The sequence below is a fragment of the Pistacia vera genome, unplaced genomic scaffold (genome assembly GCF_008641045.1).
Source record: "Pistacia vera cultivar Batoury unplaced genomic scaffold, PisVer_v2 Contig468, whole genome shotgun sequence".
NCBI lineage: Eukaryota > Viridiplantae > Streptophyta > Magnoliopsida > Sapindales > Anacardiaceae > Pistacia > Pistacia vera.
In genome coordinates, this window is record NW_022196299.1 from 492,680 (window position 1) to 498,535 (window position 5,856).

Genomic DNA, 5,856 nt, shown 5'->3' on the forward strand with positions numbered 1-5,856 from the left:
CATTACTCTAAAATTTTTATGATAATAATTAGAGTAATGTTAGGTCCACAACCCAATCTCACAACCTCCGATGTGGCAGTTCATCATTGGTCAATTCGTAAAATAGGTCTCACCTAGTTGTATGGGTCCTGACTACCCATTTATGAGCTAACCAATAACGAGTTATCATGTCGAAAGTTGTGAGAGAACATATTGGATCTAGCATTGTTGAAAAATATTATATCAATTGGTGGAAAGAGTAATGTGGTTGGTTGTTATTAAATGACGTCAACATACAACCAATGGTAAACTCTCGAATAGTACATATGTTGTATAATAGATGGATCAATGAACTCGGACATGCAAGATTTTATCCGTTAAACTTCATTGGATCAAGCCTTATAGGAGCCACATAATGGTTTTTCACAATCTTAGTAAATTCATCATCACTACTGTCCAAATCAACAAATTTCTTCAAGAACACCACCGTAATTCCACCAACACATCTCCTCATTGGATCCCTTGAACACTTTCCGTTTGTGCACAAATACTTTGACATTATCCAGGAACCAAAATCCACCGGACAATCATCTAACATGTCCATGTGGTCGTAATCTGTAGCAACAAAATGAGCTCGAGTAGATTTACATATGTTATAAAACTCCACATGGTTGGCTCCTTCCGATGTGCAGGGAAGCACCACACACTTTGTTATGCCACCCAGTCTGGTTCTGATCACGGTGACGGGCATCGAGGAAGACAAGAAGTTGAACGAGTCATAGGAGAGGAGAGGTGAATTGAGTGCAGTGCATTTTGATATCCCGGCGACGGGGTCCATGCCGATTATTACTGAAAATTGAGGGGGAGTTTTGGCGTATCCGAGTGCGAGAGCAAATGCTGTTTGTCCTCCTCAAATGTGGCCTGAAAGAACAAGATTGTTTAGGTTGGGTTTAATATTCTCTGGAAGAACTGATTGGAGCCTTGAGGATAGCCAATTTGCAATCTACGCAGCATAGTCAACTTCGGTGTTTCCAGACGATGGCAAGCGGCTGTATAACTGGAAATAATCCAAATAATCTATATCAAATCTTAAAAACTATAACATTTACTACACCGATGCGGTCCGGCGTCAGCCCCAGTGGAGACAGGCTTTCTGGCGCTAGTAGCGCCAGATTTTATCTGTCCAAACTCTTGATGTCATATATGACATCAGCGTATGGATAGTTATTGTAATTCCTCGACGCAAATTTCCTGCGTCGGAGGAATACCATTACCTTGACGCCTATGACGTTAGATATTGAATTCATATGCAGAGCTCAGGAAGGTTCTGTGCCATCCAGGTGTAGTAACATCGCGCAATAGTGTAAGTGGCATGCCTTTTGTTGGCACAATAGATGAGTGCCAGGCTAGCAAGCGGTTGGAAATCACCCACCTGTCCAAACACTGCACAGGTCAAAAAAATCCCTCGGGCAGGTAATCAATGGGACACAAAGAAGGATTTGCACGACACCTACCCACTTGCAGATTTTGTAATCATTACCTTGAACTCTCCCACTATAAATAGAGGTCTTCCCTCTCATTTGCGAGATTGGCTCATTTTAATTTGAAATAGCTTACTCTCTCTCTCTCTTTCTCTCTCTCTCTCTCTCTCTCTGTATTTTCTCTAAACTGTAACTCAACTCGCTGAACGCGACCTAACTTTACTTTCTTATTAATACAATAATAGTGGACGTATGATTCGCTTTTGAGAATTTGAAGCATTTTAAATATTGCTTCTCACCCATTATTTAATTTAAGATCCCCATATCACGTATGACTTTTAAGTCTGCTTAGTATTTTACACGTGCGAGTAGTTGGTGTTAAAATCAAGCATCAACAGTTTGCCGCTAGAAGGAGGGCGTGATTTAGTATCTGCTCTTCAGTAGAAAATCTCTGACTAATCGGTCCCACAATAGCAAATGGCTCGCGGTTTCGAATCTGAGCGAACCAATTATGGCAATGAAGAGATCCCCCAGATAGTGGAGGACACTTCTCCTGAAGTGCCTCTAGTCCAACAGAATATTATGAGGGATATTCCTTCAAGCTCGCGACTCGATCCAGTCGCCATGAGTTACCTAAAGAGGTTCAATAATACTCTCCAAACAGTCAGCCAAAGGCTAGACCAATTGGATCGGGTCGTGCCACCTGAATCCAATGAGGCGTGCCATCGCCAAAAACGCCTACAGGTCATGTGAAAGCATGGAAAAGGGTGAAAGTCCATACTGCATGCACTACAGCGCGTTGGAGAAAGGGAAAGCAAGCGGTGCAAAACAGACCAAAGAGCTCCAAGGGACCAGCGAACACCGATCGTGCCCTGAGTGGAATACCCGTGGTATTGCGACTCAGCGACATGTCTTAGCATGAGCCCTCCCACACGATGTCGCACGAGCACTCCTATAAAAGTGCAAGGTGGGGAGATTCCCAATATCGTCAAAATGACGACTTCGATTATCGTTGTGCAAGGGATTCCCATCGTCTGCAAGTCGGTTCGTACCACTACAGAGATAGGGAAGACTCCCCGAATCACTCAATGTCCTCACATAGCTCCAGCTAGCGTGTGTCAAGGTTTGCCTGAGTTTCAGGCCGAGGTGAGGAAGAGTCCGATTTGCGATCTTTGCTCAACCGCAATCGTGAAGGTCAAACCCACGTTGTGGAAAGTGATCCCCAGGTAGCTCCGCTGCCTCATATTGAGGAACTACAGCGAGCTCTAGATTAGCTCAAGGCTCAACAGAATGAGCCAGGGCAGATCATAGAGGCATCTCCATTTCTCTAACAATGTTAGTTGCTCCTCTCCTATCAAGATTCAGAATGCCTGACATGAGAGCATTCGATGGGAATTCTAATCAATAAGATCATTTATACTAGTTCAACGATCTCATGGAACTCCACCAAGTCTTTGACTTGACAAAATATTGTTGCTTGGCAGTAACCCTAACTGCCTATGCTAAGCACTGGTTCAAGTCGCTTCTAGCAGGATCAGTCAGCCCATGGTCTTAAATGAGCTCGACATTTCTGAGGCACTTCCAGGCGAACAGGAAGTTTTCAATGCCACTAAGCTATCTGAGCAATATACAGCAGGAGAGGGATGAATCCCTCCAATCTTATATAGACAGGTTCCACAGGGAGCTCTACAAAGTGGTTCATACTCCTGAAGAGTCCGTTTGGACTCTCATCATTGTGGGAGTTCGCCCGCAGACAGACTTGTAGAAGGAACTGAAATCCAAGGATGATGTTTCCCTCACTCACTTCTACAACCTTACTGAAAAGTACCTTCGCATTGAAAATTCCATGGCCGCTCTCAATGGCCACAACCCCAGTCCTTTGGGCAATGCTCCCAACCGGAGAGAGAATAGAAAGGCTGATCGTAGATGGGCTAATGACGATCAACGAAAAAGAAAGAAGCAGCAGTACGAGCCTAAGAAATCTTATGCCCCAGTTCCTCATCACGATCGCGACAAGAGCTGAACGCCTCGATATCGGCTATTCTAGATAAATCAGAGGAGGCCGGTTTGCTCGGAGAGCTTGAGCCCATGAAGAATCCCCCTTCAGCCAGAAACAATAAAAAGTACTATTGCTATCATCGGGATAATGGGCATCACACTGATGAGTGTCGAGTTCTCAAGCAGGCAATTGAGGACCTCATTAAGCAAGGGCACTTCAAAGAATATGTCGATGACTCAACTCTCGTTCGGGAGAAAAATCAAGAGGAACCAAGGAAGAAGCGTTATGGTTGCAAAGGCCTCTACTGTGTAGGGATTATCTTTGGAGGACTACACCTCACGGGGAATTCTCGAGGTGCCCAAGAAAGGTATGCTTAGGAAGCCTGTCATGACCCCATAAGTGTAATGAGTATAGCACCATGACCCACTAAGGTTCGCAGAGAGGAGGAAATCACCTTCTTCGAGAATGATGCAGTGTGATTGCATCATCCCCATGAGGATGCTCTCGTCATTGCGCCTGAAATAGGTCAGTGCGAGGTCCACAGGATGTTGGTGGACAATGAAAGCGTCGTGAATATCTTATTTTAGCGAGCCTTTAAGAAGATGAAACTGGACGAGGCAGATTTGAAGCCTACCTCTATCCCTCTTTATGGTTTCACCAGGGATCATTTGATTCCCAAGGGGACAATCTCGCTCCAGGTCACGTTGGGAGAAACCAACGAGATGACCAAAATGACAGAGTTTTTGGTAGTAGACAGTCTGTTTGCTTTTAATGACATTTTGGGACGACCTCTACTGCGAAGCTTCAAGGCAGTCACCTCAATCTATCATCTGGAGATGAAGTTCCCGACCTCGATGGGGATAGGAGAAGTAAGCGGATCTCAATGTGCATCTCGCGACTGCTATGTAAGGGCAGTGTAGATGGCGTGCAAGGGAAAGGGAATACCAATTGACATCCTCAAGCAGGCAATGGCGATTAGTAGGATAGAACCACGGCCCAGCCCGGTTGAGGATAACATGGATCCTCGCATCCAGGAATGTCCTCACAATGGGCAGGTTGAAGACCTATCCGAGGTATTGGTCGATCAAAGTGAGTTGACCCGAGCGTTGAGAATCGGGAGTAATCTCAACCCTTAGCTTGCCAATGACCTGACCAGCTTCCTCAGGGAAAATGTTGACGTATTCGCATGGACTCATGCTAACATGGTTGGGATCAACCCAAATGTTTTATGTCATACCCTGAATATTGATAGTGCGGTCAAGCCAGTTCGCCAAAAGAGAAGAGCAATGGACTCCAAGCGATATGCTGCCTTGAAAGTTGAGGTAGATAATCTCCTCTTGAACAGACCCATCTGAGAAGCACTTTACCCGAGCTAGTTTGCCAATCCAGTCTTAGTAAAAAAGCCTAACGGAAAATGGCGAACTTTTGTTTACTTCACCGACCTTAACAAAGCTTGTCCGAATGACAAGTTTCCCTTCCCGAGAATCGACCAGCTCGTCGATGCCACCTCTAGGCACGAGCTATTGAGTTTTATGGACGCCAACTTGGGATATAATCAAATTTTGATGTACGCGCTGAACGAAGAGCATACCTTCTTTGTTATAGATCAGGGGTTGTTTTGCTATAAGGTTATGCCCTTTGGCCCAAAAAATGCTAGGGCAACTTACCAGCAACTGGTTAACCGAATATTTTCCAAGCAAATAAGAAAATCGATGGAAGTCTATGTTGATGACATGCTGGTCAAATCGCATGTCACTTCAGATCACATAGCACATCTCACTGAGATGTTCAGTATACTATGAAGGTACAAAATGAAGCTCAATCCTCTCAAGTGTTCATTTGGAGTATCCTTGGGAAAATTCCTGCGGTATATGGTTAACCTAAGGGGAATAAAAATCAACCCCGAGAATATCCAAGCTCTCCTTGATATGAGAAGCCCAACCAACCAAAAACAGGTTCAGAGTCTCAATGGGAGAATAACGGCTTTCAGTCGCTTCATATCAAGGGCAACAGATCGCTGCTTGCCATTTTTCAATATACTCAAGGCCAACAAAAAATTTGAATGGACTCTGGACTGCAAGCAGGCTTTTTAGAGCATTAAAGATCACCTCGGAAAGCCATCTCTCTTGTCTAAGCCTCTCCCTCAGGAAATTCTTCTCCTATATATGTCCGTCTCTCAGCATGCGGTCAGTGCATCTCTAATTCAGGAAGAAAGCAGAGTTCAATGGCCGATATATTACACAAGTAGGTGACTATTGGACGTCGAAATGCGATACCTAGAAATGGAGCGATTAGCTTATGCCCTGCTGATTGCCTCCAGAAAGTTGCGACCTTATTTCTATGCCCACACAATCCATGTATTGACCAATTACCCACTTAGGCAAGTCCTTAAAAAAT

General features: G+C 44.6%; 1 pseudogene; it reads right to left on the reverse strand.

Annotated features, from left to right (window-relative positions):
- Positions 1-349: 349 nt before the first annotated feature.
- Positions 350-2,370, reverse strand: LOC116145838 (annotated as a pseudogene).
- Between the last annotated feature and the right edge of the window lie 3,486 nt (positions 2,371-5,856).